This window comes from Linepithema humile, chromosome 1 (genome assembly GCF_040581485.1).
Source record: "Linepithema humile isolate Giens D197 chromosome 1, Lhum_UNIL_v1.0, whole genome shotgun sequence".
Classification (NCBI taxonomy): domain Eukaryota; kingdom Metazoa; phylum Arthropoda; class Insecta; order Hymenoptera; family Formicidae; genus Linepithema; species Linepithema humile.
This window is the reverse complement of record NC_090128.1, coordinates 3252183-3276856: the sequence shown is the minus strand read 5'-3', so window position 1 is coordinate 3276856 and position 24674 is coordinate 3252183. Positions and strand designations below refer to the sequence as shown.

The following is a 24674-nucleotide window of genomic DNA, read 5'->3' as shown; positions in this document are numbered from 1 at the left end:
CGAGCTGATGTAGCGAGCGGGCCATACATGCCGTAAATTGCAAATTAGCTTAAGCCGGTTTTGATGGGGTTCACGGTGGCCGGTCGCGCGAAGGGGGTCGTCCGAAGAAATGTGCTTGCGCGCACACACGTGTACATTGCATGGTAATATAGCGCCGGGCCGCGCTGTGAAATATGCGCGCGACAGGGATCCCCGGGTCTTCGAGCAATTTGCATTTGATTTGGGTACGCGCGACCACTTAACGGTTCGAGTGAATTTCATTCCGGAGCCGAGTAAATGGGTGAGTCTTGTGTCTCGATTAAATTCGCGCTGCGCGGACCGTCGCTCCCGCGGCGAACGGTCGACGTTGTGAATTTAACGAGCAATCCGATTTTTTTAATAAATATACCGGGAGCGTTCGATGCTCGCGAGTCGGGCGGAAAACGATATTTGGATCTTCATTCAATTTCAAGTGAGGCTTTACCTTAACAGAATTTTAATACGACGCTCCGACGTCCGACGGATAAAAAAAGCTCTGAATAAAGATGACCCGTTATTAAATTTTCCCGTGGGAAGATTGACTCGAACATTCCGCCGGGGAATGCGTAATCGGGAGAAATTGCGCGGCGCTCGGGAGACACCCTCTATGCAAAATGTACACACGTTTCGCATCGCGTGCGGTGGCTCAGTAAAACAATGGAAACCGCTGTAACCAGAACGAGGATCCGCGGCGGAGCGCTATTAAACGCTCAAGTGATTCTAGGCGCGCGTGGCGTGACGGAAAATCATCCCCTCAGCAGAAAACAGCATTAAAAACGATATGCCGTCCCTCCGGGCGCGCCCTCGGTACCGTCAGCGCGTTTATTATTTCAGCGCGTGACGACGGCAGCGATATTTGAGTAATTAAGTAGCCGGTGTTGAGTGACTTCACGGCTATTAAATTCACTTGAAATTAAATCAAACGTCATGCATTCTCAATTAAAGCCATGAGAGAATTTTTATGTACCAAAGATCTTTCTAAATATTTTATCAACGTCACGGTAGTTTTTTTTCACGGGAAAATAGATTCGAAATTGAAGGATGCGCGTACAGGACAGTTGCAGTTTTGGGTCACTACACAACACAAATCTGTCGCATATCAACGTTGAATAACTGTGTGCCGTTTTGAAATTAAATTAAACCAAGCGTCATATATTTTTAATTAAAGTCATTTTTAGGAAATCCGTACATTTTAATGAATTATTTATATCGGTCTCATGGTATTTTTTTTCACGAACAATAGATTCAAAATTAAAGAAAATATTGATGAAAAGAACCATTGTAGTTCCGCGTTAATTAGAAACGTGTAATTAGAAACAACACGAACCTGTGTATTGAGTTGTGTATTGAATAACTGCGAAATCTCTCTAAATTAAATTAAGCCGAGCAATATTATATTTTGAGAGAATTCTTAAAAAGGTTTTTAAATATTCTATCAATATTTTCTCGCGAAAAATTAAATTCAACAGTAAAGAGTACATAGATAAGAAAAACAATTGTAGTAGTTCTGGATCGCCACGCAGCCTGAAACAGCACGGATTTGCCGTACACCGTTATGGCGCGACTTACCGCGCGACGATCCCGCGTTAAGTATGCAAACCAACTTAAATGCTAATCCGAAGTCTCGCGGAGCGAAGGCAAACGCCGCGGCGGAAAAGTTCGCGCGTGCAAGCTGTCGCATCGCGCGTGCTGTTTGTAGGCGCGTACAGCGACGCGACGCGAGGTTCACGTAATAGACAATGGGGTGACGGCGACTGTAGGGCGCCGCGACGCCATTAGTCAACGTGCTAAAACCGAAACGACGATCCATGTTCGTGCAGCACGCTATTAAACGGCATCTCTTGCTTTTCCTGGCCGCTGCAACACTCGGGGATCGACAATAGCAGGGTTGCGAAGAGAGAGAAAGAGAGGAAATGAACGACTCGAAGAGAAATGAGAGAGAGAGAGAGAGAGAGAGAGAGAGAGAGAGAGAGAATGGGAGGTGGAAGGGTCAGAGTTCGCCACCGTCGTCGTGCCTTCGTATTATGCGGAATTTCGGCGATTCACCGCCGATGGCCTAGTATGCTGGCGGCCCACAAATCCTCGCCCCGGAACGACTATTTAAACGCCAGCTTCGTTTCTGAGAGGTCACGGGTGCACCTCGTAAATCCTTCGCCGAGCCAACCGCCCTCCTCGCGACCGGAAGAAGAGTACGCTTATCGGCGTGTGAAGCTAAGCAATGCCTAGAGAACGAGGCGACGAAACGCGAGGTGCGAATAATCGTGTTCTCGGCTCGATTGATATGTAAATCGCTTAAGAAGCCATATTTCCATTTGACTGACTTTCGGGAAAACGGAAACAACTTTTCAGATTAAAAATATATGTTACATAATTTTCACATAAATTAAATTTTCACATCATTTTGTCGTAAATCAAAAATTTCAGAAGCCAACAAACACAACCTGATAAAGAAATACACGAAAATGCCTGTTTAACACCGAACAAAGTATTTATAATATATATTTCAAAATCAGTAAATTCGGTTACCATTTATAACTTTTATAACATCAAGTAATTTATATTTGATATATTTATAAAATAGACTTTTGATTGGACTCTTGGATATATCGCGAGTTTGTGCTTGTTAAAGTTAGATCAAGTCTTCCCGTTTTCGAATTGCAGCCAGTTCGAGATAGAGAGCAGTGCGCCGCGGCAGCTTCTGTGCCTTCGTCGGTGTATTAAATGCGCGCGCGCCCGCGTTGTTTACGCCGGGGGTTACGATAAAATTAATCCTTTCTGTGCGAATACGTAAGCCGATACTTAGTCGTGAAATACAGGGCGGGCGCTCCGCCGCGCGTAAAGCGCTAAAATATACCGTGTAATTCCGCCAAGAAAGAGAACTGCTATGTATGAAATTGAAACGAAGTTTTCATTTCTGAAAGCGAGCCTGTACCTCGTAAATCCTCCGTCATGAGGATGAGCGGCGGAGGAGTGAGAAGGAAAGGCGAGAGAGAGGGAGATAGACACGTCCGTCCTAGAATTAATAGCGCGTTATGCACGGTTAGTGTGATAAAATTAATTCTCGCGAGAGCCAACTATGCGCGCCAACGCCGACATTAACGTGCGTGAAGCATAGCTTATACATGTTGAATCGTAACTTTTATCGATTGTCTCACTGAATAATTAGGAAAATCGTGCGGAGCAAAAGAGAGGATTTTACTTCAAAATACTAGAGTCCGAGAATTTCGCAAGAGAAAATCCTAGGAAGTGATAATTTAAAAATTCAAGAATCCAAATTTCCTCTTTCGGAGATCCAAGAGATGTATTCCGATATCCGTGTAGGATGATCCGTGAAATTCGAGCGCTTCGCTTCGCTCGGAGCGACCGGACGCGTGACGCGAATTCCAATTTCCGCGGCCTCGTTATCACGCGCGCCCGCCCGCGTTATTAAACGATTACGCGCCGTCTTGATTACTGCCGGTGATCCTGTTCCGACCGCTGTCGCCGATTTCGCGCTTTGATCTCACGACGCCATGAATATTGCCGGATGTAAATGACTCTCATCGATGAAGAGTCGGATCGACGCGAACGTCTGCAATATCGGACGATTTCACGGTTGGAGAAGAGATACGGGCGCGAGAAGGTGAGTATTCTTAAGCAGACGTCGGAGTGGGAAGGAGGAGCGAACAAAGAGAACGGTGACAAAGGAGGGAAAAAAAGCACCTCGACGAGAGCATATATCGCACGCAATTCCGGCAATGTCGAACGACCGGAAATGAGTACCCGCGCGACTCCGGGGAAGATTCACTATTTAATAGCGCTCGCGATGCTCCTCGGCACGCGGCGCTCGCTTAATTCGCGCGTAAAATGGATTATGCGCTCGGATTTGCGAGGACTCGCTGTCGCGAAGGGAGCCGCGGATGGAAAGACTTTCAGCGATGGGATTTTCAAGATTCTCCGAGTCTAAGAGCTCTCTCAGGACCTGAGAGACAGCGTTCTTGAATTGTCATGTCGTTAAACTCTGACATTCTTTAGATTGCTTTAAATAAAGCTGCGAACGCTTTAAATTGCTGGACCGTTGAATTATTCGGTACTTGTGTTATATTAAATTGTTAGATTGAACGATTTTATCAAATAATTGAATTGTACTCTAATATTACATAAAGCCCAATTTAAACGATTTATAATTCGTGACAGAATTCGAAATAGAATTCTGTTTTATGTGCTGCGTAACAAGAAATATTTGAATCAGGACATCATGTGTAAAATATGTATCGCTGATATACATATATATTTGGTATGTGTTCCGATTCGTGAAATATTTTCCATTATATAAAATTATAAAGAAATTTTTATCTTGAGTTCTGTCAGGAATTATAAATCGTCTAAAGAGTTGATGCTGCGTTAAAGTGAAAATAAAACCGCGCGCATTTGTGAACTACGCGAGTGCAAGTATAAAATCTATCGGTGTAAAAACATCAGGGAACACAGAATCCGCATTTCTAGAAAGCGACATTAACGTGGTTCCAAAGATGCGACAATAGAATGGTTCATAAATCCGGAAGGACTTATCTCAACGCCGAATTGCGCGCCGAAACGGACACAGCGGGCATTGAATTAGGCGCTGCAATTTCAAAGTCGCTCGTGGGAGGAGACCATTAACATGGTTGGACCGTAGCCAGACCGTTGAATTCGCTCCAAGAGCCACAGATGACGAGACGGCCTGACGTTTCCTCGTTTCGCGAGAACCGTTTGAGGATCCTTAAGAGCGGCCGATGTTGCCAAGAATCGTGATGCGCGCATAGGCGAGGACGATAACGCCGCGAGAAAGGACCTCGTCCCCGCATCCCTTCTGTCTCTCCGGATTTTCCTTCCGCCCCGCAATCGAATTTGCGACGCGACAGAAACTGGAAATTTTCGTTTCCTGATACTTGTCAGAGACAAGGGCGTTCTCTTTCTTCAAGGAAACAGACATTTTGCGATACTGACATTTTCTATTATCCTTGTTATATCGTATTATTTTTATGTAGAATTAACATGCGCGATGAATCTTTTGAGCCACGACATATATCACTTCAAATGAAATTAAATCCTGTGATTGTATATTTGTTTTATTTATTTATTTATTTATTTATTTATCTATTTGTTTGTTCGTTTTAAAAATTAAATCTTAAAGTTGCTTGTAATGTCAGATTACAAGGATAATTTTTTAACAGCGCAATCAAAATCTGCCAAGAGTTAAATTAAAATTACATTTAGAATATTTGTTCTTTATGTAAAAATACTTTTTGTCGAAAAATCGTACCGATTGAATAAACCTTTTATATTTAGTCTTTCGATTTACGCGGTATGCGCGGCGAATAGAATCAAATTGACATTTCTGCAATAGGACGCGCGCGATAATCAGGACGAGAGAGCAGTCATACGAGCACTATGAAATCCTCGGGCTCATCAACGCGGCATACCTCTCTGTCGAATCAACTAGCCGGGGAGAGTGCCGCCATGCCTCATCTCGATGATGGATCAAAGCAATCCCCGCACTTCATTCGCGATCCCGCTTCGCCAGACATTATGCCGTTCGTTCATAGACTAATGCCGATAATAACGGTCGGTCGTATCAACGATGAAGCTCGGATTCGATGGATACGCAATTACTCATGAAAAAGCTGGAAAAATATCGCTGGCCGTCGGATTAACTCCTGGCAAAGGTGATGGTAATTAGAATGTCCGGTTATTAATTGCCGCCCGGACGTGGAAATAAGTTATCTTTATGGCGACGAGGAATACAAGTCGTATTAATCGATAGTACGCGGAGATTGCGCGTCTCTTGTACATCGTTTTTTGCAATTTTTAAACTATATTTTTGGCGAATTAACTTTACACAATTTATAATTTGCGACATAATTTAAGACAGAAATTTGTTTATAACTTTATGTAATAAAAGAAATTTAAAGAATTAAAATATACATATAAAATACAAATCACTGGTATTTTGTGTATATTGTTATACTTTGATTTTTTTAATGCTAAAATTTAAATGGCATAATGTATAAAATTATAAATATAATTATATCTCAAATTCTATAAAAATTATAGATTGTCTAAAGCGGGGGGATTGTCTAAAGCTTTCTGTTTTACACAACAAAAAGTTTTTTAGATACAACAGTAAAAGTAAACAAGAAAAGATTCAGATAACAGAAAGTTAGATAACAGTTTAGATAACAGAAGTTTAGGTAATAGAAAGTGACACAAGTTTATTCCTGGGATAAAAAGTCGCGACTTTTGGAACACCGTGTACATGGAGCTACCTCTTTATGATCTCGCAAGGATTTCGGAGATTCTCTGTGAGGATTTCGTTCCCCGATAATCCGCCGTTCTTTTCTTCCGGTTGCCCTTGCTTCCAAGGAGAAAAATGATGAAAAAGGACGACCTTAACTAGAACGAGTAAACTTCCAGATCTGGCCTATCGTCTAACATAATAATCGATACTGCCGTGGCAGCGAAACGTATCCGGAATTTCTGCGAGAAAGGACTCGAGTCAGCAGACGCCGGGATAAAACGAGCCATGGTATTCTCTTCGACCCTCTGTCTTTTTGCTTCCCTTCTCCCTGATTTTCCCCCCGTTTCCGCCGCAATATTTTAATTCCCGTCGGATATTTTCGCGGTAAATTGACTGCTCTCGTTGTTTATCCGACATCGACCGGGCTTCGTCGATTTACCGCAATCGACGAAAGACCGACGAATACAAAGCGCGTGCCCGGCACTATGGCTGCTGTCGACACGCACGATTGACGCAAATTCGATGAATTTAGATTTTTATGTACGCACGGCAGAGCAGCGGGTAGGTGAGTAGCGGTTCAGCGCACGATGCATTTATTCGTTATGGAACGTTGTGAAAACTGTTTTTATTTAAATAAAAACGCCAATTTCGAATTCGAAACACCACCATGGAAATGTAGCGAGATATTGAATACCTATATCCATTGTATCTGCAATATTTGCTGATAAATTTAAATAGAAATTTCTTCCATGTTAATTTTACATTTGATAAAGAAAGCTGCAATGTGTCGCAGTACACGAGAGCGAGTTGAACAATTTTTCCATAAATTCCACATTAAAAAGTACTTAAAAAATTCAAATAATATCGCATTTATTTTTTTACATAATTATCTTTTCAATGCAATAAAATTCAGACATTAAAGTACACAAAAAACTCATTTTTCTAAATAATTGTCATTTTTATAGTTAATACTTATTTTTTAATCCAAACTTTACGGAAACTTTTTCAACTCACCCTCGCAGTTAGCATCCTGATCGCCTGAAGGGACACGTGCGACGAATCGCTTCGCTCGCCAGGCAAATTGGTTGCGGGTAAGATATGCGCATTCACGATGACGAGTGACACCGCCGTTCGCCGTTCTTATCGTCCCGTTTCCGGTCGATCGCTGCTCGAGGACTCGATTACGCCGGGCGGCGCGTCCGCCGGGCGCCGCGATCGTCCGTGAAGCGATTTTTTACAAAGTAATTCCTACGGCGAAACCATCGGCATCGATGCCGGGGCGAAACGACCAATTCGAGGCTGTTTTATCCGGCGATTCGAAAACGCTCGATCGCGCACGCAGTAAGCGATAAAAAAAGATATTCGATGGCGCGGCCGCTTTATTGGACTCAGCTCGATTTAGAGTCGACGGGATGGATCATTGTAAATCACGTGTGTGCACGTGTGTGCACACGCTGATAATAGCGTGGAAAGTGGTTCGGAACCTTTAATCTGGGATTTAAGTTAAGTGGGTGTAAATTGCTTATTAATTCCACGACGTTTTATATATCCAGGAATAAATTATCTTTCATTGTTTTTATTTGATAAAAAAAGTTATCGTTGCGCATTGTGTAAAATAAAGATAAATATTTTAATATCTAAATATTTGGTTTTAATAGAAAACAAGAGAGAGAAAATTTAATTACGCTGGCATGTAAAAATTAAAAATATCCAACGTGAAAAGATGGAAAATTAAAAATTTCCAACAAGTTACTAAATTTTTATCAAAATACTTTCCGTCATATTTTTCAACATAAATTATTCGGTTTACTTACACAGCTTAATAATGCCACGTCTCGCGAAAATTAATCAGACATGGCAATGGTGAAATCAATAAATATTTTGCGTAAGTTAAATCAATAAAGCAGTTACGTACGGTAAATATACTTCCTCCAAATTGATTAATCGTGACAGCCAGCTCGATAGATATATTTTCAGCCTGTCGAACATTTTCGCGGCAATTGGCTGCACCGTCGAAAATACTTTACTTAAGCTAATTAAATTCTCGTCGGAGCCGCGTCAATAATAATTCAATTACCGTACCTATTTCCTTTATTAAAATCGAAAATCCGATACTGCAGTTGCGTTTTAAGCTTCGTGTTTATTAAGTCGAATTTACGCCAGTTCGAACTTGACCATTGTTTCGCATAAATTACGCAAAATGCGAGGGAAGATTTAATGCACTCAATTCATCATTAAAGTTGTCAGATCTTCCTCCTTTAGAATATACGAGAAGAAAATCAGGCGAAAACGGAATATAACAGTAGCTTTTTTTTCACTTCGAATGATTTAACTGTGGAGCACGACAATCGGCAAATTTGGATCGTGTAAATTCGCCTTTACGTTATCCGCGACGTTTTGGCAGGACACTCGACGGTCGCGCGCGCGTACGGGATTAAATCCCGGCGAGACACAGTTGCGGCGCGCGCGTTTCATCGATACACGAGCATTTGCGAAATAAACGGCCGAAAACGGACGGCCGCCGACAAATCACCCGGACAAATTTATGCTCGACGACAGGGGCGGATGGAAGCGTCCGCGGACGTGGGGGCTTTAGGCGACCGATAGTCGCCCCTTTCCCACCGATCACTATACTCCGAGTATGAAACGCGATCGGAAAGCGCGCGCCAAAGAGAGAAAGGGGGGGGGAGGGGAAAAACTCCGGGTTTGACGGCGAATGAACCGTCGATCGATGAAAGTTTAATTGCTTGGCATCGGAACGCGGATATTGCTTACAAACTCCCGCGCTACCGCGCGTAAATTTCTAATTTTCCCCGGCGATCGATCGATCGAGCTTCTTTCGCAACGGCAAAAAGGACTATTAGCTTCCGGCCGGAGCGCCGCCGGGATTAACTTGCCTTTGTGAAAAAGCGCGATTGAGCTTATTTTGCACGAATTAAAGCAAAACTTTGGGCGAAAAGCTTTGGGCAACGTATCACGCGAGACAAATCTTCTTATATTTCCTTCTTTCAGTCAGCTGTAGCTCCTGATTCTTGAAACTACGGTAACAAGCGTATCGGAAAACGATCGCGTGAGATTGACAACCATTAATTCTGTCTTTGACGAAATACAATATGTTCGAGTCATGGAAACGCTTCAGGCTGCAATATATGCTGCTATTTCGAAGCTTCTCCCAACTGTAATCGAACGCGATGTTTTAATACCCATATAACAAGCACAGCAGTGAACTTTACATTAATGTTTCTTCGCGTTTGCGCTTTCAAATGTAATTCAACGAATCATCGCAATGATTGCGTTTTCTGTTTTCTGGTGTGTGTCGCGCGTTATTGCGACATTAAGCGGTTAATCAAAGTTCCACCATGAGAATAAATCTGTTCAGAACAATCAGAAATATTACAAAAGCAAGATAATTAAGATAATAGGGCTCATTTGCATACTAAATTCAGCTCATCGCGGCGAGGTGTAATTCGCCGGGCGAAATGATTGCGATTTAAATAATCTCGCGCTACGTGAAAGCCAAGTTATTCGAGCTTGTCTGTGAAAAATAATCGCGGCTACCGCACGTCGAAACCTCTGGAAACTGTCTAACCGCACTAACGTTCCCCCAGGACGCCTCTGGCTACACGTTTCCTGTTATCCTGGGAGCAAAGCCGGAGCAGAAAAGGCATCGACGGGCAAACTCGTTTTTTGGCGACCACCGATCCTGGCTTATGGAAATACGAAAATTCCAACGTGACTCGTTATTTAGCCTCATCGCTATCACGGCAACAACTCAATTCGTCTTGTTGTTCATTAAAAATAGAGAACTAATGATTTAAAAACACGTGGCTCAATATAAAAAATTCAAAATTTCTATATGTTTCATATTTTCATTTGCTTTTATAACACATACGTTGCGAACTGATAATTGGGCTGTTTTACGAATAGACAATTAAATTCCCCTCGTTGTCCGTATCCTTTCTCCTTCTCGTACCTTCATTTTGATATTGGATGAAATGTGTTTTTATTTTATCTCACGGGATGTGCTAGAAATATTTACGGCAATTTACAGTTCAAATTTACGCGTGTGTTTCAACAAACTATGCTAATTATTGCGAGTGACATTCCCGCTGACTTTGGCCTCATTAATATTCAGTGAACTGATCAGAACGATTCTGCAATGGACGCATTCTGACATGTAAAAATTGCCATTAACATTATTTATTGGTAACGTTATTCGATAATGATTAAAATTTGCATTCGCGGTCGTGAACGCATTCGCGATGTTAGCTGACATTGGCACGTAGTAATAGCCGATTAACGTTTGACGCGCGAACGAACTCGCCGAGAATGCAGCAAAAAGCGCATCATTAACGATGATAACGCATTCACCGTAATTAATTCTCGGAAATTCTCTTAGCTTTAATAAACCGAATAAAATATTCAAAAGTCGCTCTACCGTGACGTTTTTAATCTCAAATAAATTTCGTTCACTTTTTTTTTTTTTTTATCTTCCGGTATTTTTCATTCGACTCTAGCGCTCATTTCAGGATATATGTGCACAAAGATGAACTTTCTATCCGATTTTCTATCTAAATAAAATGGTTATTTCAGCAGTCGTCGACCGGCGAAATGGTAGATTTGCACGTCGATCCATTATGAACCGTAACGGACGGAAATGCATTTTTTAACGAATTAATCGGAAAGGTACACGCAGAGATTTCGCGCGCTGTCGGAATCAGAGCGAGCGCTTTCCGACGAATTAATCGGAAAAATACACGACGAGATTTCGCTCGCTCGCTGTCGGGATCAGAAAGCGCGCGTGGCTTTCGCGAGAACCGGAAGCCACGTTTCCGCCATCAGTCATGCACACGGCTCTATTATTTTGTGATCGACATTTTGCCGGTCAGGGGAAAGAGGGCTGAATTCTGGCGCGCGAGAGCCACTCGGCGTTGCAATGTTTTCATTCCCTGTCGGGATTCGCTCGAAAGCTCGAATTTCCGTCGGACGAGGCGCATATTTAACGCTAAATGCGGACTTCCGATGCCGATTTTATCCACGTGTCTATCCGATGGGCGAATAAAACTGCTGCCGCGTTTAGCGCTTAAATATACATCGTGAGGAACGAGGTGTCGAAGAGAGGCGAGTGACGGAGGACGTGTGCGTGTGTTATAAGGACGATTAGGCGACTACATAGAAGCGCCCACCATCCTCCCCCCCCCCTTTCCCCGCTGTCGATATGTCGTCGAGTTTACATGCGTGCCGGGGGATCGGGGAATATTATGGATGGGGCAAATAATCGGCTTTGCGGCACCTGGGAAGCTCCCTTAACTCTCGGAAGAGATACGTATCGATAGGTCGCCTGGAGCCCTGCCGCTGCTGCTACTACTCGTGCCACAGGATAATATTGAACTTTGCTTCAGGTACAGAAATGTCTTCCTTCCAGTATACATTTGTTCAAAGAATGAATATATAAATATATTCGAAGGGCGAATATATCTCGTAAATTGACACGTCAAATTGATACTACGTAACTGACAACAGTCTAGAAGATAAAGAGTTTGACGAGTTTTAATATCTGACAAATTATACAAGATGTTAGAAAAAGGATTCAAGATCTAGAAAATGGCATTTATTAAAGAAAATAAAAAAATGTTTAATCAAAATAAGTAAACAAATTTATTTTACTTTTATAAGTATTATCAAGCTTTTCAAGCCTTTTTTAACACTCTGCATAGTTGAATCGCAATTTTATATAAAATTATGCTGAACGCAAAGACAAGTTTTAGTTGTGAAGTAAAGCTAGTGGAGCGCGTGCAGGTCATTCCGCGGAAAGACAACAAAGATTCCTCTCTCTTTCTCTCTCTCTCTCTTTCTCTATCGAGGGGGTGGCTGACCTCCCACGGCGCGACAGGAATCCTTTTTCGGGGCGTAACCAGGGAGAAGGATTTTGTCCCGCTAGCAAGACCCGCGAATACGTTCGAGTTTTGGGAGTGTCGCGGCGCGAGTTTCCACGCGAACAGCGCCCACCGTTGTACGGCATTGTTCCCGGAGCTGAAACTAGAAACGACCGCAACGAGGCTACGACTCCGAAACTCCCGGGAGGACAATCCGTCGTCCTCCATGGAATTTCCTGGGACCGCAGGGCAGCCGATTGATAATCGTTGCCGCCGCTGATAGTTATCATACCGACGAGTTATCGCCGATGTACTGATCGTAGAAAGATCCCTTTACGCCGCATTTATATTTATAACGTCGTTACGGTATCCGTTCAAAATTGTCCTCGTATGTATTATACAGTGAAACGTATTACAAATTGTCGCATGACTCGCCACGTTTAGTGGTTTTTTTATTAAGGAAAAGAGAGCGGCCAAAAGAAAAGTAAAACTATTTATTTTCAATAATTACAAATAGAGAAAAACACACATATTAATAATAATTAAAAATTTATTAATTCTCCGCACATTAAATAGAGACGTTGCTGTCTAATGCGCTCAGAAATGCGAGAAGTTTAAGATTCCACGAGCGACCGATCTGTAATTGCTTGGTCAGAACAGCTACGATCGTTATTAAACCAAGTTCGGATCGAGTATAACGCGCCTAGGTATATCCCAACACGATACAGCTGGGATTCGGTCAATCGGAGCGAATAAATTGTTGAAATGCATTTTGCACGATGAAACGCGCGGCGCGAATCCCGGCGGTTAAACGGGGTAAATCGAGTCGAAATAGGCTACTACGGACAGTTGGATTTTGATAGTATGTCGAAAAAATTTCCTTCAAATTAAAATATATGCCCCTCTGATTTACAAGTTTAATGAAAATATGGAGCGAGAGACAATACGCGATTCGCAAAGCGCCATATAAAAAAATCCCGATTAATAATAAACCGCACAAATCAAATCTAAATTTAGAATTACAAAAAAATTGTGATAAATTTAGGAAAAAAAATTATTTAACGAACTTGATATAATTTTAAAAATTATTAACTGCTAGCTATTGCAGTAAAATTGGGTACATTTATTACTGTTAATCTGAAATTAATTAAAAAGAATATATATAATAAATCGTATTTCCAACCACACGTTAATTGCGTACGAAGTGTTTTATATACACAGTTGCAGGAAATGTGTTTTATTCTTATTGGTTGCATGTAATCTCGATTAGCAGAAACTGAGGAAATCGCATAGAACAATCGCTGCTTGCTGCTCGAACACGGTTCTCCCGAAACAATAGGACTGTTTCAGACCATTACTCAGTTATCCGCGATTTCGGTAAATCTCTACTAAATAGAATCCTAGAATGCAGCGCGCTCGGAAATGTCTCCCGACGTTCCCGAATGCTCGCTCGATCGTATTTGCCAAGATTGCTACGGCGGTATATACTGGAAGTTTCAGAATCCAACGATACCAGAATCTGAGAAATTACGAAAATCTAAAGAATCTTTATAAATGCAAAGCTAATAATCTAAGAATTTCGGATTTGCTCAATTAACACAGACATCGTTGACGTCTTAACACAGTAAGATAATCGCTACTTTCAAAAAGACACCCGATGGTATTGTACCACCCTCTAGACTCCTCGTAAATTCAGCAAATGCGATAAGCAAGACACTAACCGATTCTACACGCCACTTTCGTTAGTGTTGAAAATAGGCCGAGCCCTGAATTTTCCTATCTACATCCGTTTAATCGATTATCCTGGAAACCACTCTCGAGATAGCTTGCGTGAGATAATTTGTTTTACGCCGGGGTCATCAGCCCACTCCGAGAATCCGCACTGAGAATTGACTGCTGCGACCTGCTTTTCCTGCTGATTATCCCCAACTAACTTGCCAATTATCCTTAACTAACTTTATCGGAACGATAAAAACAAAGAAAAAGTGTTTTAGCGAATCAGTGCCCAAATAAAATTTTTTTATGTTCCAATCAAATAAAATCTGTTTTTAGAAACCTAATATTTTCTTAAAAATTGTAGCACGCAAAAAATTGTATAAAAAAGATATTATAATTAAAATCTATTTTGATTGGAATAAAAAAGTAATTGCTAAAAACATTATACAATAATTGAAACATATATATAATACTAAAAAATATAATTCTAAAGATAAGAATAAAAAAACTATTACTTTTTATATTACAAAAATGTAAAAATATTCTAATATCTCATAATAATTATCGCTTCGCTTTCGACATTTAGCCGCTAGAACTCTTTTAAACGCACTAAATTGCAAACTAATGTGCAAACTTCACGAACTCATCGGAAAAATATATCATTTAAAATCCATCTTTAATAATGTGCGTTCAATGGGAGTGAAAACTTTCGAAATAACCTCGCACTGAATCAAATCGAAACATTTAACGGGGAAGCTCCGTCATTCGCGGCTAATAGGGCTTCCAGCGCGAGTTACTACGAATCGATACGCGTCCGAAAGTGGCACGCTCTGTTTATCGCGGGGGCGTTTGTACGTTATCGGCGAATTTGGCGGAGTATCTGTTTCACGTCTGTTAAATGGAGTCCCCCCCCCCCTCTTGGCCGCGATCTGCTCACGAAACGTCTCAATGCGCTCGATCATGCCCCGCGCGCGCGCGTGTACTTTGCTGCGACGAGAGATACTCCGCTCCACAACTATACACACAGGATATACGGGATTTACACCGCAACTTCGATGGAGTATCTCTCCTCTGGAAATCGCCGCGGCGCGCCACGTCGCTATTACCAAAGAGCATCGACGATCCGTCAGTCTGAATTCGATATATTGCTCACATAATTTTGCGCTCTTCAGTTCGCGAGATCCTAGAATTCGCTTTCCATCGTACAAACTCTGGCACTTTTCGATCTTCGCGTTCTTTTTTCTTTTTTTTTTTTTTTTTTTTTATTTTGCAAAAATGATGGGACGCCGAAACTATATAGCAAGTCCGCTTTCAATATTCCGGATACCCCGGAGATTCGCGTTTTGAACTCAAATCCTAAAATCCCCTGAATCCCGGTAGTTTAGCACAGTACAGATTCTTTTCTCCGAAATATAACGGGTGAGCAGATAACACCAGGGTCAAACTCATCTGTTGATTAATGCAGCTAATATTCGGAAGCCACTTAGCCGCGGGATATACGTACTTTAGAAGCCGGCATTAATCTTCAGCGGAGAACTTTACGGAGGCTGCTGCCCGATCGCGCTATTATCGAGCACCAGTTTCGGCACACCCAGTACGTAAGCAATAGCGCATCGCCTATAGCAGCGGCGGCAACCTATTTTACACGGGTCGCCGAACCCGACGAATTATTGGCCGCCCAGTCAATAAGGATACGCCGGACGTTATCGCGGGACTGCCAGGATGTGAACAGACGCACTACAAGACCGGCGAAAAATCGCACTTTTCCCTCAACCTTCATCAACTTGACAACACACGGCTTAATACTGTAAAGTACCGCAAATACCATCCGATACATAAATATTTGTGAATTAAAGGAGCGCTATATTGGAAAGCTATTAGCTTTAGCCGCGTTGTAAAATTCAATCGATACCGAAAAGAGATAATTTGAAAATTCTGCTGACAATAATGGAAGCTAAATTACATTGAACTACATTACTCACGCGAATAAAAATTACTTTTTCCTCTCGCTGCATTTTTATTTCTAAGAAAATTGCGAGACTGCGAGAGCTCGTATTTATGCGAAACATTTAATATTAGTAACACTTGTCTACCTGAAAGCCGTGCTTTTTTCGCAATTTTCGCGTAATGCGCGCTTGATTACACTGCGAAAGAAAAAGATTTCTCCTCGCCCGGGACAACTTTTACCTCGTGCAACATTATTGTTGCCGTTATTATCTGCCGCGAGAGTCGTGGTAGGATTGCCGGTGATTGAAATACGCCGGAATAATCGAATATTAATCATCGCGTCCCGTGCATTAGGCGGAACGCGTGATTTTAATCGCATTCGCTGAGTAAATATTAAAATGTGCAAATACGCGGCCACATCATCTCTTTCCCTTTCTCCTTTATTACTGATGCGTCGTTTTATCGGCGAGTTTCCGCGCAAATATATCGGGAGCGCGGAAGTAGAGATAACGCGCGCGCTCGAGACGTTATAATCCTGTAATCCTGCGATACAAGGATCCCGGTAGTGTTCCTTGAATGTTTAACACTGGAAGCACCACAAGAGAAGTTTATTCTATCTTTTCTAATTTTCTTGTCGCTGTGCATACGATATTACTATTCTATATCTGTTTTATAATTTTCAGATTTTTAATATCTTAGCTTCTCTACGCGTTTTCTTATTTTTCAAAGTTTTTCTGTTTTATCTCTCTTGATTTAGAATTACCAGAAGAAATTACTTCATTCTTGTGTATTTTTTTTTATACTTTTAATGTTAACATGCGAAATAATAGTACTTGAATATTTTTTTTCTTTAAATTTTCTCCTAACACTTTTTGAAGTCAGAAAAAGCGGACTGCGAAGAAGAGACTGGTATTTGCGCGCTTACTACGGCGACTGTTCTCGCAGCAGCGCAAATTATTTCGCGACTAATTACCTAAGCGCACCTGCAAATTACTACGACTACAAGTACGATGAATGCACGCGAATACATCTGCGCGCGGTAGCGCATATATCTGACGGGAGAGAAAAATAGTAGGCGCGCCGCGCCAGATATACGAACTCGCGCACGTGCACTCAGCTTCCACGCTGCTTATGCGAGCTGTTTTGCAATTTAGAAGAGCATCGAGTGCGGTGATTTTCATACCGCCGTCGGTAATTCGTGGAGAAACCACGAGGCGCCGCGGCTCAAAGAAATACTCTTCGAGCGGAGATACGGGGACGGAATATTTTAAGGGCGGCGGATCTACGCGCGAAGTGTGCATATGCAAATGATTTTCTCAGCCACGGGGTAGCCGCAGTAGTGCCGCACCGCGTCCCGCGGGGATTTTTCTCAGATGTGAAAGCATGAGAATTCGCAAATCCCAACGACACCGTTTTGCCCGGGGCGAAAGTGTCTGACAATTAAGCGTCTCCTCGAGAGCTGCACTCGATGCTCGTCCCTTTGCATCCCGAACAAGGAAAACGAATGCGTAAATAGGTAAATATGTTTTGGCTTCGGGTAATCCTGATGTAAGCAATACTCCGTAAATATATTCTTTGAAATTGTAATTTGTAAGCACAGACTAGTTTTTATGATAATATATTACGACAAATAATATATTGTTAATTATGGCGAAAAATAATGCAGCTTCTTTAATATTCACTTGACGGACATGTGCAATTACAGATTCTTAGCATTTGCTGCTTTTCCAAAAGCAGTACGTTATCGCGAAATTACACTCGATTTATTACCTCCGCGCTTTCCTTCCTCGCATGTCCCTCGCGACGCGCTTTTTGTTATTTCTCCTTATCGTTGCGCAAGGGTAATCCTCCGTCGCCATCTTTCTACCTCAAGCGATTCTCTTTTACGGAGTAAAACGGTGGTTACTTTCATTCCGGTGGCGTTAAGTAAAGTGGACCATCCGTTCCGATCGTCGGGAAGGTTTAAGGAGTTTGTAAGAAAATTTCGCCGACTTCCTCGGCGACTACCTTCGGGATCGACTCGCTTTTTAGAGAGACGACTGCCGAGATATTTAAAACCGTTGTTAAGATGATAATAACACATTACATATCGCGGATGTTTACAGATCAATAGTTTCGGAATTTTTAAGACTCCAAAATCGAAAAATTATTCACAAAAAGAGTTTTCTCGCCAAAGTGTTTCAACGAGATTCATGTCCTTCCGACACACGATCGCGCTATACGACGTTATTAATGCACGCAATAAGCGACGTCGAAGAAAAATATGGAAGCCACGCAATGTATCGCTGATTTTACCAGGAACATACATTTTTCGCGAATTTCCATTTCCCCGTAGCCGTGGCCGATCGATACTCCTCGAGCTCGGTCGGATGGAATTATTTATCCGGTCACGTGTCCAGAATAATTTATTATCCAAGGTAGCCCGCATCAGTGGTCAATCGAGATAATACAAAGTCCCCAAAAATCAAAACTTGGAATAGCATATGTAAGACTCTGATCGAGAACAACATGTCTCTCTTACGAAAAATACACGCAGAAATTTTCAAACGTTTGACTATTTTCCGCATTAAAGGAAAAATACACGTAAAAGTATAAATTTATAATTCTTTTGTTACGAGCGGAACATATATGTTCCACTTGAACTTTTCCGCTTACAATTTTTCTACTGAAAATTTTATTCCAGAGTTCAATGGAACAAATGTATCCCGCATACTATTTCTCAAAAACCAAAGAAAGAAGAGAAACAATAAAAATACTTATTCAGCATTCTAGTTGCGAAACACAGTGCACAAGCGAACAATACGTAATTCGGTCACGAACGAGTTAAGGAAATATCGATTCCAAATTAGTCAAAGTAATCCGAGGTGAAAATCCTCAGTATATTTATCTGTATTTTAACCTACACAGAAGTGATCTTCTTTACGCTGGTCTCCGTAATCAAAGAAGTTTGTTTTTACGGTCGACAACAAAGTCACGAGCGCCGCAACCTCGCTTGACGATTAATTAACGATTAAAACTCGTCTTTACAATTTAAACACCGGTCTGCCCGAGAACAATTTAGCCAAAACGTCGATTTATTTTTAAGATTAAGCACGCTGCCAGGGACACCTGTACTCTTAATTAACATCGATAATCCATTCCTCCCCTTCCCTCCGTTCTCAAAGCGCCTTATGAAGGATCTTTCCTGAAAGATCTTGAGACTCGAAAGTATTTAAAGTTTCGTCGTCGTAAAGTGTCACCAGCCATAAAAGAGTGGGGTAGGAGGAGCCAGTCGTTTTACGAGATGGCATTTATCTTTCGATTATTCGACTCAACGAGGATTCAATTCTTCTTCTGCCGAGATTTCGTGTATCCCTGATTGAAAATGCTCAGATTTAACCAAGTATTTGATATCACGCTTGTCTTTATAATGTCTTTGTAATTATTTGCATTGATAATAAATTAATAAAATTCTAAAAGTTTCAATGCCAATTTTTTGCAGTCGCATTTGATATTATTGCGACGAATATAAGTAATTTATTTTCATTAATTATTATAAGCGATGTGGATACTGTGTATTTTGTCTTAGAAATAGATATTCTATTATCTAGCGATGGAAACAAAGTATCGATAGTATACTATCAAAGCGTTAGAAGCTCTACTCGAGGGTGGACACGCGCGGAACCGATCATTATGCGAACTACCCCGAGATTCGCGCTCGTAATTGTGCGCCTGATAACGGCTATTTTGTATCTCCTGAGGGAGACTACTCGAAGCATTCGTAATATCGGACGGATTATTGGATTACGTAATCGTAAACCCGTAAAGGACGCCGTATTCCCCGAGGAATTTCGTCGTGGAAATAATTTGCTTCCTTCGAGAGAAATTGTTTCATTATCAATTTAATATTTCCATGCATTCTTAATTTCTCCCGACAAGTTTCTAAGCAAATATTAAGGCCGAAATTGAAGTTGAAGGAATAGCTCGAAGTAGGAAAGTCGCTCGCAGAGTTTTACCCTTTGACACAAAAAGCTCGCAGCACGTCGGCGAACAAATCGCTCTTTCAATCGGAGCATTATGTATTCACTTAAGTACGCAGTCAAGGAGATAATGAGCTAAATTCACACAAACTTTTCACGCCGATTGGAATCGCCTGACGTTGTAAAATTAGAGTGTGCGAATGCCTTTTCGCAGAACGCTCGCTCTAAAAACACGAAATCGCGAATTCGCGACAGTTTTCGCGATGAAAAATCAAATAAGCGTCGATTCAAAATTCGCGTGTCGTGATTAATTGGATGGTCGTGCCGCAGCAAACTGGAGAGACAAAAATACTATTTTACCTCGCAATTCGAGTCGCGAATGAAGTTAGCCTGTTACCTGGCTGCTGCACGCCACAATAAAATACAGCATTTTCGCAGAAGTTTCGTTTATTTTTCAGTAACAATTGTTCAGTAACCCTTTTCTACCTCAGGTCCAATTGGCCGTTCCGGTGAAATATATTTGTCAAGCGCAGTTTTGCAGGTCATTGTTACGCATCGATCGCGACGCTCGCCTACTCTTGTTCAAACATTTTGCGCTGTTACAAAGGAACCGGGACCACGATTCCAGTAACTAAATGTTGATACTGACAGAAGGTGAATTCCATAAATGACAGACAAAGAAGGAAAGCGCGCATGCACCGAGGAATATTTAATGCCCTCGTCTTTTGGAAGAAGGCAAAGGGCGGAAGCGATTTCCATTGGACAAAAGGGCAGCAAATATTATGTCGCACGCGGGTCGCCGGATCGCTTTATGCTCTCTTTGACGAAAGACACGAAAGAAGTTTGCTCTCAAAGCCTCCCTTGTAAACATTGTTACTTTGCGAGCGAAAATCGCGCGAGCGGACGTGTATGCGCGCGCAGGCGAGAAACAATGGCGGATTTCAGTGAACTGGCAAAGAAGGCACTATAAAGACACTTTGGCTGGAAAAAAATTCCAATTTTCCGGCTGAATATTCGACCGCAATGGCGATCCGAATGTAGTGCACAAGACAGTGGCATAAAAGCTTTTGAAACTTTCGCGCGCCATTTGCTTTCTGTAATTTCATGGATATCAACTTTGAAGTATAATTGGGCACTAACATAAAATCACGGAAAAATAATAAGCATAAAATAACTGTGCGGATTTTATGCTAATGATAACGACAGTTAGAATTAATATATGACATTTTAATTATTAATGCAAACATTTAATTATCATTAAATTGTTGTTGAAAATGAAATATGATAATGAATGTAGGATGGTAATTACATGATATCGTGATCGTGGCTTTCAATTTTGATTAATTACACGATACACATTACAATATGCAATCGTCTCATCTTTCTTCTTAAAAATTTACAAGATAAAGTCTTACAGTTTCTCTATATGTGATAAATCGTCTTTAATAGCTTCTTTTCCGGTATCTAGCAAATATTATACTGAAGACATAGTGTGTATTATGCAGTATACATACACAGAGAGAGGGAGAGAGAGAGAGAGAGAAAGAGAGAGACGCGCTCTTTAAACCTCGAAAAAGTAAGGCATTGAAAATCTCTGAAGATAGTAAAACTTTTAAAATTCGCTGCTCGCTGCGCTCTCAAGAGTATGGAAATGGAGAACTTAGGTCTCGGTTTTATATCTGACTCGTAGTCGGTCTCACACTTTACCGCTTTCACCCCGATTCCCTACCACGAGCTTTCCCTCGCTTTTTCTTCGTTTTTTCTCCGCGAGAGAATCCGGGATTTCCGTTCGGGATCGATCAAAACGCTTTAAGGAAAGGAGTAACCCGATACTTGTCATTACCGCCGTTCTAGGATTTCACGAAACGTGCTGAATCGGGACGGAAGAAAGCGATGGACGTATCGAGTATCGACGGGTCTCACCCGGGGATGAGGTAAGCGGACGGCACGGGCAAGCATGAGCGGGGGAGGGGAAGGAGCGCACTGCCAGTTTATCTTTCGGATTCTCGTAAAGGAGTTTAAGTCCACATTTATAGCCGTTCCCGTTATCGTCGTCCCCACCGAGAGGAAAATATATCACTTGATTTATGCGCCGGAGCGCACTCGCGACAACCCGACTACGAAGTTGATGTGCTAAAGTGCATCGATAATGGCTGCCTGTAATGGCGGAAAGATCGCGGGATGCATTATCCTTACGACGTTGAGCCGCGAAACGTGCGGTAATGCCGTACATCGACTTGACTCGATTTGTAACAATTAGATCGTCACACGACGCTAAAGTTACTTCGTGTAATAATGATTCCGTAAATGCACGCTATATACATGTATTATCGTATAAAAGTGCGAATATAATTAAATGATTGCCATGCATTTTGTATTGAGAGCATTATAATGCGTAACGGTATGATATTTTAATTGTAACATCTAATTATCATTAAATTGTTACACGAAAATGAAATATGATAATGTGGAATTGTAATTATATGATATCGTGATTGTGTGGTGGTCAATTTTAATTAGTAATGCAGTGCATTAATTACGTACAACATGCAATTGTTTCTTCTGCCCACCCGAAATTGTGGTTCTTCTCGGCCGGATGTCGAGAAGAGAGGGGAAACGTCCACTAACCCCCTCGCTCTTAAATTGAATATCGGTCCTGCAATCGCGCGCGGGACACTATCTTCCGCCGAAATATTTGTAGCCGAAGGGACGAAGGAGGTAACCCTCGTATCCTAATCCTTTGAGACAGCTACAAGCGCGGCCCCGAGGGGAGATAAACGAGATCCTATCGACGTGAAATAGCGCAACGCTCGGTCGGCGATCTTCCGAGAGGAATCGCATTGTTGCGATATCCGCCATTACGGGAAACGTGCGTTTAGTAACCGTAACAATAGCCAGCTGTAACCTGTACGAATGTTCACAGCTACGAGCCGTGCGCTGAAAATGTCTCTTTTTTTATCGCGACTATTACTCAAAATATCAATCTTTAACTTTATGTCTATATTAATCACATTAATATCTTACACTTTTAGCTCACGATTTTTGCTTTAAATTTATTTTTTAACCAATTTTGTAATCAATAAAAAAACCTATAATACCTCTAAATTTTTTATCAGTATCTATAAAACACAAATATCTGAACATTATACGTTGAATTAAAAATGCCTAAAACGGAAGTATAAAGAATTTATGACGCAATTTGCCTCTTTCATACCTTTACCAACTTAAACATGTGTTACAAAAATTGAGTGCGACATACGTGCGCGAACAATGGTGAATAATCCGTTCTTTTCTTCTCGTTTTGCCGCCCAAATAATTTCAATATCCAATGATTTAATTGCGTCAGGAAAAAATAGCTTTTCCTTTCCGCGTCATACTTCCCAATGCAACCGCCAATTAATACTGACGAACCGTAATTGATAGTAACCCGCTCAGTAATGAATAAACTTCGTTAAAAATAGCCGGTATTGTACCGGAAGTTCGCGACTAATTAAAAGCCGCTTTCATGCGCGCGTAATTGTTCTCTTCGACTCCACGCAATGATATGAAAACAATTGAGAATGCAAGTATTAGATATCGAAAAATTTTAGCATAAAAATGCATAAAAATTTCAGAAAATTTTAATTTGACAGCTGCGACGTTAAACAATTACTATTAATATTCACTGCATATATGAAAATTATTTTTTATCTTGTCGATTGCCATATCAATATTCATATTTTACTCTCTAATATAAATAAATTTATAATATTTATTATTTATCCTACATTATTAATATCATTATACTATCAATTACTTCATGCTTTTGTATCGATAGATATTATTATTATTTTCATTTCTGTACGTGCTCGTCAGTCATCTGGTATGTATTCCGAAAAATTGATAGTCAATGTAATGCAAACACGTGACGAATAAAAAAGAGTGCACCCGCACATCGCGCGTGCTGTAGTGCCGGCCTTAACATATGCTCCACAATGCGTCAAATTGCGTGTGCTTTTGAACAGCTCGTCACGCATGTTGCGTTGCGTTCCGATTGTTCGATACAGGAAGCGGGCCGCGTTTCCGTCACCTGCCTCGAACTTTCCGGCCGATTCCCGATCTTTTTCGTTACTGCTGGCCGCGTAGAAATTATCGGCATCCGGAATTATTATCCACAATCGAAACAAAAAACAACGGCGCTTATTTCTAAGGTATTTTCTTTGAAAACTTATTTAATTATTAATTTCGGGCTCTCTATGAGGAAATGTTACTTTAACACTAACAAGTTTTTTTCAATTTTTTTGTAACTTAATATTCATTGTACAAAACTGTATAATTAAAAAAAAATTGCTAGTTTTGATCGCATAAAAAACAATATTAATTGTATTGTTTGAAAATTTTACGTACACATTTTCGGTATTGATAGATAAAATATAACAAACTTTATTTTATGAGCTGTGTGCATGCATCTTCGTATGCATAATAAAAACAAGTTACGCATTCAAAGGTTATACATATATTCATATAAATCTGTTCTAGTTTATCCATTTTAAGACATTAAATACGAAATTTGGAATGTATTTATATGATATTTCTACCTCCCTTTAAATTAAATGTTTTAGCGTTTTTAAATCAACTGTGTATACAATATTCGCAAACTTATTATTTCCTATATTAAATAAGATAAATATAATTTAACACTCACCAACAGACGATGCGCAGCAGCAGAGTTGTAGGTTACGTTGATCTGTAAAATACAAATATTCTATAATTATAGCATTGGTCAAAATAATAAATATTTTCTAAAATAATAATTACACGTATTAATATTTTTATTTATATTATTTGGTGTAAATTACATAATTAACAAAGAAAATTTAATATTTCTGTAAACATGTGAAATAATTATAAATATGAAAC

The 24674-nt window shown here is 40.8% G+C and overlaps 1 protein-coding gene across 9 annotated transcripts in view; it reads right to left on the bottom strand.

Annotated features, from left to right (window-relative positions):
- The window catches only part of kek2 (kekkon 2), a 130682-nt gene that overhangs the window by 84818 nt on the left and 21190 nt on the right, over positions 1-24674 (bottom strand). For 7 of the 9 annotated variants that reach the window (XR_010890801.1, XR_010890802.1, XR_010890800.1 and 4 more), the window contains exon 2: positions 24460-24501. The exons of the other annotated variants lie outside the window; for them this stretch is intronic. The gene's annotated coding sequence lies outside the window, so the exon portion shown is untranslated. The remainder of the gene's footprint in view (positions 1-24459; positions 24502-24674) is intronic. 9 annotated transcript variants of the gene reach the window in all.